This window comes from Podarcis cretensis (assembly GCF_951804945.1).
Source record: "Podarcis cretensis genome assembly, chromosome: 1".
NCBI lineage: Eukaryota > Metazoa > Chordata > Lepidosauria > Squamata > Lacertidae > Podarcis > Podarcis cretensis.
Window position 1 is genome coordinate 111,601,776 of NC_137170.1, and position 12,662 is coordinate 111,614,437.

The window sequence follows — 12,662 nt, forward strand, 5'->3', positions numbered from 1 at the left end:
GCTATCCAGATAGGGTTGCCATCCATCCCTAGAAAAACGTGAATGTCCTCCCCCCCCCTTTTTTTGGAGAACAGTGTCCCCCTGTCCTGTATGAACTTCACGTATTCAAGCTCCTCTTCTTCAAAACTGCATAGGAGATGGTGGGTTCGGTGGGAGGAGAGCCGAGAGTGAGAGCAAGAGTTATCGTGGGATGTGGGCAGAGGTTGGGGTGGGACCAACTGCGGTTGGAAAATGTCAAGTTTTTTTTTTTTTACAAGTTTTATGCCAATCATGTTGAAAAAGCCTCCTCTAGGTGACTTTTGTAATTTTACAGACTAGCAAAAATTGCACAAGTATAAACTATGCACCTGTTTTCATCACAAACCAAGGAGTGCATATAATACAAATCAAACGGAGCACTTGTCTCTGCAAATGTGGGAAATGAGTTCCCTTTCCTCAAGCTCCCTAAGCAGTAAAAGTTATTACATCCCACAAGCTGCCACTGTGTTAACTACTACCTAGCAAGGCAAGCACCCTTTGATCTTATCCAACACATCCCTGACAAACAGCAAACAATGCTGTGACCTTGTAACAGAGCAGCATTACCCACCTTAGCAATAAAATAAAATAATCCATACTATATGTGCAATGTTACAATCCTTTAAAGTCTGATTCTTGAGGTGAAGATATCAAACTGTGTTCCAAAGAAACTTACCAGGAGTTCCCAAGTTACTAATACCTGTTTATTAGGTAAAGGTAATGGGACCCCTGACCATTAGGTCCAGTCGTGACCGACTCTGGGGTTGCGGCGCTCATCTCGCTTTATTGGCCGAGGGAGCCGGCGTACAGCTTCTGGGTCATGTGGCCAGCATGACTTAGTCGCTTCTGGCGAACCAGAGCAGCACATGGAAACGCCGTTTACCTTCCCGCTGGAGCGGTACCTATTTATCTACTTGCACTTTGATGTGCTTTCGAACTGCTAGGTTGGCAGGAGCAGGGACCGAGCAATGGGAGCTCACCCCGTCGTGGGGATTTGAACCACAGACCTTCTGATCGGCAAGTCCTAGGCTCTGTGGTTTAACCCACAGCAACACCCGTGTCCCTACCTGTTTATTAGATGACTAATAATTGCCAAAAAATGCCCTTCAAAGGAGAACTCACTCACCAATGCTAGTTTTTGTAAGCAATGTACTGTAGGGTACAGTCTAATTTAGCCCAGGCTGATGGTAAGACCCTCATAGGCATTGATACATTTACAGCAAATTAATAATAATAATAATAATAATAATAATAATAATAATAATAATTTATTATTTATACCCCACCTATCTGGCTTGGTTTCCCCAGCCACAAGTGGTTCATACATACTAGAATTTAAATAAATAAGCCTCCTGGATTTCAAACCTGTGCTTCTCTTTCAAATATGGGCTTCTCTTTATGTAGCAATTGCACTGTTCTCTTCGTTTTCGTGGCGAGGTTAGTGTGTGTTTGGGGTTATTGTTGTTGTATTAATTACATCATATCTACACCTAGCCAGACAGACACGTCTCTTATATGATGATAAATGATGTGTTTTGTTAGGATCAGAAAAAGCAGGAGAGCAGTAATGGTCTCAGTGGCAAAATCAGAAGAGTAACCAAATGTTGAGAAGACATCTATGCTAAGTAATGAATAAGGGATTGAGTGCGCACATTGTTGTATTTTGTTGTTGTTTTTTGGCAGTCCAAGCCAAAATCATGTGACTAATCACTGATTAACATATTGCCCAGCCAAAGGAATGTACAGCACAGCCAATGAAAGTACTGTGGCGTGATTTTTAGACACAGGTTTTCTCTTGGATTTACATCCATGTCTTTTCAGCTATGTGGCCATTTAGAGATGTGATTCATTGTGTTCCTTCTCACCTGAGGAAGATAACAAAGGTGAACTAGGGATCTGTGTTGCAATTTGATGGCAACAGATTTCAACCAAAACTTGATTACCTTCTTCATCTGTACCTCTCCTACCTGTTTTAACACAATAAAGGGAAATGGGCTAGTGTGTTGGACAGAGGTAGCAGGAAAAGTGGTTCCAGGATTACCACTGGTTCCACATGTAAACGTAAAAGAACCCTGGACAGTTAAGTCCACTATGGGGTGCGGCACTCATCTTGCTTTTCAGGCTGAGGGAGCTGGCGTTTGTCCACAGACAGCTTTTCAGGTCATGTGGTCAGCATGACTAAACCGATACTGGCACACGGAAGACCGTGACAAGTTCCAGGGTGCATGGAAGCGCCATTTACCTTCCCACCGCAGAGGTACCTATTCATCTACTTGCACTGGTATGCTTTCAAACTGCTAGATTGGCAGAAGCTGGGACAGAGCAACGCAAGCTCACCCTACTGCATGGATTCGAACTGCCAACCTTCCGATTGGCAAGCCCAAGAGACTCAGTAGTTTAGACCAGGCTTCCTCAAACTCTGCCCTCCAGATGTTTTGAGACTACAATTCTCATCATCCCTGACCACTGGTCCTGCTAGCTAGGGATCATGAGAGTTGTAGGCCAAAAACATCTGGAGGGCCAAGTTTGAGAAAGCCTGGTTTAGACCACAGCGCCACCCGTGACCCATTCCGCATGTACCCATAAATGCCAATGCATCTGTGGTGGCTTTGCTGCTCAGTTTATACATTACAACAGTGGCAGAGAAAACACTTTTTGTGGCTTTATCCCATGGTACTGGGATAAAGGAAACAGAATCATCTGGAGGAAAAAGAATTGTACAGGAAGGCCCACAATGATATGCCTGGCCTGCATAGGGCTGTGCCTTTAAAACTTTCCGTCAGGACAGTAAAGCCACAGAAAACCAGTTTCCAGACCACTACTGTAACATATAACCATCACATTTACAAAACTGACAGAAGATTGGCAGAGAGAACTACTTTGCTTACAGCAGTTGGTTCAATATATATATATATATATGTTTGTGTGCCTGAAGTTGCTCCCCAATGTTTGCAAACATGCCATTTGGATTTATGTGCATGAGCAGAACCTGAAATTATGCACACCACAGCAAATACCTTTTAATGTGTTCTGAGTGATTGTTTGCAAAATGTGACTTTTAAATTTTTGGCCTTTAAATTTTTCTGGTGGAGGGTGGGGAGATGAACAAAACGTGTCCATTTACGAAGATACATCACTTTGGTGAAAGGAAGCAGAACGCGATGCCTAAAATACAAGAACCAAGCCCTGTTTTGCAACCATTCTATACCTCCTATATCTTCACAAAAGTCATGTGAGATAGCTTCTGCTGATACCTGATGACTGGTCCAAGTTGAGAAGTGAAAAACCATAAATTACGTAAGTGAGTTTAAAATGTGAGGCTGTACACGTTGAGGAGATGCTGAACTTAGTGCAGACACCTGATCAGCAGAGCTCTCAGCAGCCCTGAACTCCTGAGCTCAAGCGATCTGCCAGCCTCAGCCTCTAAGAGGAGCTGGATTGCAGGCATAAGCCACTGGTTCTTTTGGAGATATCCAAACCGAGACTCACTGTTGCAGCTTTGAAATAAACCTTTCTTTCTTTCTTAACTTCTCCACCCATTGCCCCTTGTCATTTGGCTAAGAAGGACAGCATTTTGGACTTTTGTTCCAGTAACCGGGAGGGAGTGGGAGAGAAAGAGACAGAGAAAGAAATATGATGGCGAATTAGTGCTTGTGATAAACAAACAAACAAAAAAAGGAGTTAAATGTAGGAATCAAGGCATGGAGTGTTGGGAGGGGTGTTTGCTTTCCTGGCTTTGTGTGTGTGTTTAATTTCACATGTCTCGCAACCACCTGCTGCCGCAATTCATCATTATTATATTGCTTTAAGAGTTATTCAGGATTATCTTTGGTTTGCAGATACCACTAGGAATGCAATGCAATACAGTGCCCATCTCTGTGTTGAAATTATTGCTCAACATGTTAGAAAGAATGCTAGCAACACTGCCTTTGCTCCAACAGCCCTGTCACTAGCAGGCCAGCAACTTGCAAGAAAGAGTTGGTTTGCCCAAGATGTGCACAACTGTACTTACTACGTGGTTACAAACCAGACAATGGAAGAAAGGGGAATGCTAAGCTTCTCCACCTGAAGTGATCAACTCTCCCAAACAAGACATCTACCAGTCTCCTGGCATCCTTGCCAGCCTGGCACACAGAAGACAGGTTCCTTGCAGGATGGTGATTCTCTGACAGGCAACACACTCCAGAGTACAAGGCTGTCTCATGTGACTCTTGGTTGCACCCCATGCAACTTTGGCAAATATGTGTGTTCTGGGGTGTATATGTGTAATGTCTCCACTAAGAATGGGGGAAAGGACACCCCTTTTGGAGAAAATCTGATACACTCTCTACTTTCTACTTCTAGAAAGTAGAATCATAGAACTGGAAGGAGTCAAGAGGGTTGTCTAGTCCAACCCCCAGTAATGCAGGAATATTTTGCCCAACGTGGGGCTGGAACCCACAACCCTGAAATTAAAGAGCCTCATGCTCTACCAACCAAGCTATCTTATTCTCATCGAAGTGGTAAAGCTGTGTCTGGACAGCACCATTTTAGTCATGGTCTCGCATGAGTAAATGCTCCTTCATATGAAAAGAAAAAGAAAGTCCTTATTGCCTATAACCCTCAACAAGGCTATTAATGCAAAAATAAGTAAATATGTTGTAAAGTGCAAGTATCCTCATCCAGTACAGCCCCACCAACAGTTCTGCTACATCTTTTCCAGAAATACTTTGTGAATTGCTGGCTTATAAATGAAATATTATTGGGTGCCAAGAGGTCTAACAATCAGAGTTGGGGGTCAAATCGTGCCTCAGGAAGCCAGCTATTAACAGGGTGCCTCTGAGAACATGCTCAGTAGGAATATTCAGCACTCCTCATACATACTAAGGTCCTTTCACTTCGTTCTCACCCATGCTAGAAAAGAAAGCCTTTAGTCTTCTCAGCAACCTCAATTATTTTGTATGTAATATTAAGGGAAGGGGCACATTTTGTTGTTGCTAAAACAGCTGAGAGTCAAAAATCCCTACCCAAACTACTAAATTCCACTGGAAGATTCCAATCAACCTTTAGCTTGCCCTCACATAATAATGCATGTTGCTTAATATTAATTTTTGAAATGTAGCAGAAAGTTATTTTTACCCCACATTTGTTCTATGGACTCTCTAATACTATGATGTTACTAATAAGGAAGGCAGAGAGAGAGAGAGAGAGAGAGAGAGAGAGAGAGAGAGAGAGAGAGGGAGGGAGGGAGGGAGGGAGGGAGAGACCGTTTTCTTAGCCATACCTTATTGCTACTATAAATTGGGTCAGATAATAGTTCTTAGCCAATATTAGCTATTGATTGTTCTGTATTGATTTCAACAGGCTCAATAATAAAGTAAGAACCACTGTAATATCTCTGAAAATAAGCAAATATTAAAATCCTAAGACTGACTTAACAAATTCCAGCATGCTCCCTGAAGATTTTGCTAATGGATTTTTATTCATACATTAACAAACAAACAAACACATGTTAATCTAGCAAAGGTCACAAGCAAAATCAGTATTCAGGTTGAGGAAGCTCAAAATAATGCACTTACAGCCTATTCCTATGAATTTTTCATTCAAAATCTAAGTCTTACTATACTGCATGGGAGTTACTTCTAGGTACGTTTGAGCAGGGCTGCAATCTTAATGCCACAAAACTATGTAAAATTTGCACTGTATTTTTCTGCTTTGTTACAGGCCTCAAAGGCAGAAAGCGCCAATCTATCTTCCAAACCCTTACATATTTACTCTTCTACTTGTAAGAATTTTAAAGTTTGGAAATACAGAAACTGCATTAAGCAGTCAATGGTAAAAAAAACACCCCCATACACACTCCCGCCCTCAGACCCCTCTATACTCTTAATGTCTCTAGCTGCATGCCGCAGGTAAGCCACGTAACTAGACTTACCTCAGGTATTTTTCCAGCAGTAGGTGCCTCACCAGCAGCCGTTCTGGTGTATGGCTCTGAAGTCAGCTCCAAGCATGGAATACAAAGAGTACTTTTACTCTCCTCTTAGTACATGGAAGGGGCGGGAGGGAAAACACGGTTCAAAGTCCTATTTAAACAGAACATTACAAGCCGCTTCCTAAGTTGCCGGTAGCTCTTATTCCAGTTCTTCTCCCCATGTTTACAGCTACGCCTGTGGAACAACCCATGGAAATGCCTCCAAAAGGGACACAATCTCCTCCCAAATTCTGCTTTCTCTTCCTTTCTGGAGAAGAGAATGCTTCCCCAATAACAGAAAGTGTGCGTGGAAGTTGCCAGTATTTATTCCCTGCCTCTAAGGAGGCACGAATAAACCACGCCCACTTGCTTCTAAAATTCCTGTAGAAAAAGAGGAAGGCAAAAAGAGGGGGAAAGTTCCTTCAATTCGACAAGCCAACACCTCTGAAGCAGCTGAAAGCTATGCAAGGTGTTGGCAAGCCCATCCCCATCAGAGTAGAGACTCACCTGTTTCTAAACTTAGTTTCCAGGCAAGGAAGGTGATAGATTAAATAGCGTGTGCTGCATCTGAAGACATTTAATGGCAAGCTGCTATCAAAAGGGTTGGTTTATTATCCTGCGTCTCATTCAAATGGAAATATCTTAGGTGATTTTGGAATCGTACCCTATTCTGTTTGGGGTTTTCTTTTTAGTTCTGGAGATAGTGTTTCATTTCAGTGTGTTAATTTGTCGGTTTAAAGTTGTGTATATTGTTATGTGAATACCGGTAGTTTATTCACACTATGGTACACCGATATGAGAACTTTTGAAGTAAAGTTAAGCATAAATAAAACAAACAACGTTTTAATAAGCCATCTAAAACACAAGGGGGGCGAGAGAGAGAACATATCCTCAAACGATGCAGAACATTTCACAGAAGAGGAATGTGAAGTGAATTGATTGTTTATTCCTATCAATTACTAATTGCTAAGTCAACTAGCATTCAAGGTGATATGCAGAAGATACACCAAAAATATAACATTATCGGTTAAAACCCACAATAAAATACAAACAAAATGTAAGTCTAAGACAGATTTGATGTTCAAAATTACAATGATATGAAGTGGGAATCCCCAATATTACCGCATCCCAATCCCAAACCGAAATATTTCTGCTCAGGACTCCGTCTACCAGGAAATTAAAGTTTTAAAATACTATTTAGGGCTTGTGGAGTAGGGGAAGTTTCAGCAGAGAAAAGGGACACCGTCTCCTTTTCTGGTCCCCTAAAATGTTCCTGCATTGTACTATACAGTGGTACCTTGGGTTAAGAACTTCATTCGTTCTGGAGGTCCGTTCTTAACCTGAAACTGTACTTAGCCTGAGGTACCACTTTAGCTAATGGGGCCTCCTGCTGCTGCCATGCGGCCATCGTGCAATTTCTGTTCTCATCCTGAAGCAAAGTTCTTAAGCTGAGGTACTATTTCTGGGTTAGCAGAGTCTGTAACCTGAAGCGTCTGTAACTCGAGGTACCACTGTACTAGATCATGACTAAACAACCTGTTCCCCTCTAAATGTTGGGCTGCAACTCTCCTCATCTCTGACCACTGGCCATGCTGGCTGGGGCTGATACTGGGGCTGTTGAGAGTCCAGCAACTTAAGAAGAGCAACATGTTGGGACACCTGAGTAACAGATCCTGCCATGGGCAATGCATGAATTGAAAGGAGATTCCGTATTGCACCTCCCATCATATCACATACACAAAACATCTCTGATGATGTAGAGCAGGATGCACAGATCATAGCACACCCTGCGTTTCAGGCATAGACCGTTAACCCAGAGATCGAGTCACAGAGTCCCCCGTCTCCTGTCACCGATCATCTGCACAACAAGGATAAGAAGAGTTCCAAAAACACTATTGGACTTTCATCTCTCTAACTTGGTGCAACTCGACAGACAGAAAGGCAGGCACAAAACTGCACAAGTCCGCCGATGACTAATGCTTCAGTCAAACATCAAGGAGTGTCATGTGTCTCAAGGTATGGAATGACAGGTGGAGATGGATGGGGAGGGGGAATGGAGGGTGGGGCTGTATCCAAGGAACAAGGAACAGAGGCAGGAGGAGACAGGTACTTTCTTCTCCCAGGATATGGTTGCTCTGGTCGGGGAAGCAGAACTCCCACCTCCACTCTTCTCTCCCAGAGAGAGAGGAGAATCAATGGAAACCAGGGAGAGCATCAACCAACTGCTGGGGGCAAAGGGATGGAGTCAGAGCTGGCCACCCAGCATTTGGTGCTGCTGTCACTGGGGAAAGATCTACCCTCTGCGTGACACAGTGTGCATCTGCATGCTCAACTTTCTCACAAAGCAAAGGAGTCTCGTGGGTAAGCTTGCCTTGCCTATCAAAGCTTGGGGGGTGGGTATGCCAACCCATTGGGACAACTCCAATTCTTTTACTGCCTTGCCCCAGACTCAAACCTAGGCCACAGCTTATAGCCTGGCTACTTAGCCTGGCTAGTCTTTCCCTTCCTGTTAAACAGCCCAAGTCTGCTGTGACTCATTGCCAGCTGCTGAGACAGCACCTTTACTGCGCCTCAATCATCCTTGTTCTTAAGTAACAAACTCTGTCATCATCGTGGTATGAGCTACAGCCAATATAAGCAGTAAAGGAAGAAACAACCGGCTTGTCATCTTTTTAACATGTCTTCTTGAAACAAACACAAATAATTCAACAGAAAGTTATATTCAAAGTTTCAGCAATGTAATATGTAAATTAATTGAGGAAAAAGGGAATATTGAAGTTTGGGGATGTAGTACAAAATTAGCAGCTTCACTTTATCATATTTTGTCTCCCCGCTCCCACCCCTTTTCATCAAAAGAAGGGAGAGGCTTGAAACATACAGACTTAGTAAGACCTACCCATGGGGAATGTATTGACTCTGAAACAAAGACACACTGATACAAAAGTAGTCTAATTGTACAGAACTCTACACCCAAGTTATTTTAAGAATCGGCCTTTGTTAAAAAATTGTTGCAACTTGGGTGTTTCTCTGGCAAAGTCATTTTCAGATATGTTGAGATTCTTGATAAATTATGACATCAGTGTGCTTTAAAAATCATAGCATTTGAAGACTGAACATCTATATTTAGACGGGGGGGGGGGGGGAAACACTCAGTAAAGTTTAGCCCAGCATTCATTTATATTATTTGCTTAAATTTTTTTAGAATGCAGTGGTACCTTGGTTTTCGAACGTCTCCACTGACGAACATTTCGGTTTTCAAATGCTGTAAACCCAGATGTAAATGCTTTGGTTTTTGAATGTGTCTCAGAAGTCAAACATGAAACGCAGATTCCATAGTTTTACGTTTTGAGACTTCCATATTGAGTTTTCCATTTTTGAGCATTTTGGAATTTGAACGATCTTCCAGAATGGATTACTTTCGAAAAGTGAGGTACCACTGTATAATGAATTCATTAAAATTAAACTAATTTAACCACCAGCCGCATTCACTATTCATTATGGCTTGAATGAATATAGAACTAAAATCCCTGAACTAAAGTTGCTTCCAAATGGGGGGGGGGGGGTCCTAGGTAAAGGTAAAGGGACCCCTGACCATTAGGTCCAGTCGTGGCCGACTCTGGGGCTGCTGCGCTCATCTCGCTTTATTGGCCGAGGGAGCCAGCATACAACTTCCGGGTCATGTGGCCAGCATGACTAAGCCGCTTCTGGCGAACCAGAGCAGCGCACAGAAACGTCGTTTACCTTCCCGCCGGAGTAGTACCTATTTATCTACTTGCACTTTGACATGCTTTCGAACTGCTGGGTTGGCAGGAGCTGGGACCCAGCAAGGGGAGCTCACCCTGTCGTGGGGATTTGAACCGCCAACCTTCTGATCGGCAAATCCTAGGCTCTGTGGTTTAACCCACAGCGCCACCCACGTCCCTAGCGCCACCCACGTCCCTGGGGGGCTCCTAGTGCTACCCAAAACTTGTTCATCCACTGCAAGCAGAATTACAACTGACTTTTCATGCAATCAGGATTACTGTGCTTTTTATTACAGGAATATGATAGCATAATAAGAAAAAAATGCATTATACTGCTATTGTGTTAACTGCATTTTTTAATGAAAACAAGGCATACCATACCATAATGCTAACTGCATGATCATACAATATTGTTAATTTTTGAAAATGAATTTAGAAACTTTATGGTCACTGCTCAAACGGGAGCAACCAGAATTGATTTTTTAAATATATTTTTAAAATAATAATAATATCATAGCATTATGGTGGCATAGCACTGCACGTCTTTCATTAAAATAGCCAGGAAAGTGTTCTAGTAACCCAAAACGGGGTCATAAAACAATATAACCTGCAAAAGGTTATAATGAAGGTGTGCTAAGTCATTGTATGTTCACTTTTCTAATGTATCACTGACCATGTCAAAACCCCATCCTTTTAAAATGCCAAAAGATTAGCACTAAAGGCACCTAAACCTGTAGAGATGCACTATTCTCCTGTTCTGGAAAGTGGTGTGCGTTTCTGTAGCCTAAGAAAAGACAAAATAACCACAGGGAAAATACAGAACGACAATGAAGGTGGTGTTTTCTAGGTACTCCATGAAGAGAGAGTGAACAAAGAATCGCAGTTCTGAACACCTAATGTGGAAGCACTTTAAATAAGTCTGCAATCTTACACACAGACAGATGCCTAAGAGCAAGTACCACTGATTTAAAAGTAACTTATTTTTAAGTAAGCACACATGCAGTTTTGCTGCCAGTTTTCCAGCTGTTCTTAATGTTCCTTTCAAAGTGTAAAAGATACATAAAGCTCAATATTTGTATAATTGAAAAACTAAGAAACATCACATAGAAGTAGCCAGTAGCATTTTTAAAAGCAGCCTCAGCAAGTTAAATTAATCCAAATATAAAACGAGCAAATCAGACTTCAGCATTGGGGAATATTAGAATAAATTTATTTGTAGTTCACAGCTATAATCCAGGCAGGCAGTTATGAACCTCTGAATCCCACGGATGAATCATGGACTGCAGCCCACGGCTGAGATGTCTGCAATATGATATTTAAAATATCCACAACCAATAAAGAATGACTAAGATTTTGCGTTTTTAAAGCAGAGCTTCAAAGGTTGCAAAATAAATAATACAAAAACCAGCCAACACTTTGAATATCAAGTTTCTTTTGTCATGTAAACATAAACTCACCTCAAGCATGGTTACAAGATAGCATTAAGCCATAACAAAGAATAGATTAAACAGAGACACTGACAACTATCGATACTGACTATATAAACTTCATAACCTGTGATACCAGACCTCTCCAGCTACTAGGATATACAGTATACTCACATAAATCAGTCTGCATTATCAACACTAGCTTTAAAACACTGGAATTTTAGTGTACCCAATCTTCTTAACGCAGAATGCCTCTTTTTTCCTTTTTTTTAACAAGTTAAATATATTTATCACAATACCCTGAATGTTCAGCTTACCCCAAACTCGACACATGTTGATTCTTCAACGCCACCTCAATATAAACCCCTAAAGCATACATATAGACGAACTGACCATCTCGCCTCATCCATTGCTCTTCAGCTAATTACATCATTAAGCCTTCCTATTTATAATCCCACTGCTGGACCAAAACAACCTAGATAATACATTTACAGATTTGGATCGTCAGTAATCCTGACATGTCTGCTTCAGCTAATTCCAGAAACTGCATTAAGCAGCCTAAATATTTTCTGGTAGTGCATACAGAATAAAACAAATCAGTGCAACCTGATGGGTTGCAATTGAAAGTTTAAAACATTGGGAACTGCTATTAATGGAAAGATCTACTTCCTGCTACGGAAACCTCTACTTGCATGAGATTAAGTATGCATCTAAATACCTTGACAATAGCATCGAAGTAGCCCATAAATCCCTGTGCTGAAGGAATCTGAGTGTTCAATCAACTGCTTCTACTGTTGGAGGTTTTTCTTGGAACCAACGGGCGCTGGATACAGAAAGAAGCACCGTGAACAAAGGTGTATTGAGCAGGCAGGAGGCACAAAATACCAAAGAGATAGCAGCCCAGGAAAGGCTTTGGGGAACAAATGCATTCAATCATCCCTTTACTCGGGCGAGTAAACTGTGGAGGGGACAGAATTTACGCATGTGGATGCAGATGTTCCCAATTTCAATTCTGGGTACCTCTATTAAAAGAACGAACAGGAGGGGGTAGGCATTAGAAAGGTGGAATGGAATAAAGGCCTGGAATCATAAAGGAATTTCAAATATTTGCAGCATTGTTAAAAGTCACCACCTTTTGTTTCAAACTTAACTCGGAACCATCTCAGATATTTCCACCTTGGGGAGTTGTTTATTAAAAAGTTCTCCCATGAAAAAAATCTCACTCGTTAGGAGGGGGGAAATTTGCCACCTCGGAAGAGGGGCATGATTTGCAAACAGGAATACCGCCCCTAAAAGTGTTCAGCTTCTCAACCAGGGTTAACGCTTGAACCAGTCCTCTACATAGCTGGAAGCCTGTGTAGGGAGTTGGCTTGATGGACATGGATGCTGTTCCAAGCTCACAGAACAAAATACTGGAAATCAAGAGTGAGAGTAGAGGACCAAGGCGACTGCAAGCATATGAGCCTGCACAGAGAGCAAAAGGCAGGAAACGAGGGCAAGAAAAAGTCGAGGGTGGAAGGATGA

The 12,662-nt window shown here is 42.0% G+C and overlaps 1 protein-coding gene across 5 annotated transcripts in view; it reads right to left on the reverse strand.

The window, feature by feature from the left end:
- COBLL1 (cordon-bleu WH2 repeat protein like 1) overlaps positions 1-12,662 on the reverse strand; it is an 88,380-nt gene that overhangs the window by 39,569 nt on the left and 36,149 nt on the right. Inside the window, exon 1 of one of the 5 annotated variants that reach the window (XM_079986473.1) lies at positions 5,933-6,059. The exons of the other annotated variants lie outside the window; for them this stretch is intronic. The gene's annotated coding sequence lies outside the window, so the exon portion shown is untranslated. Of the gene's footprint in view, positions 1-5,932; positions 6,060-12,662 lie in introns of those variants that run through there. 5 annotated transcript variants of the gene reach the window in all.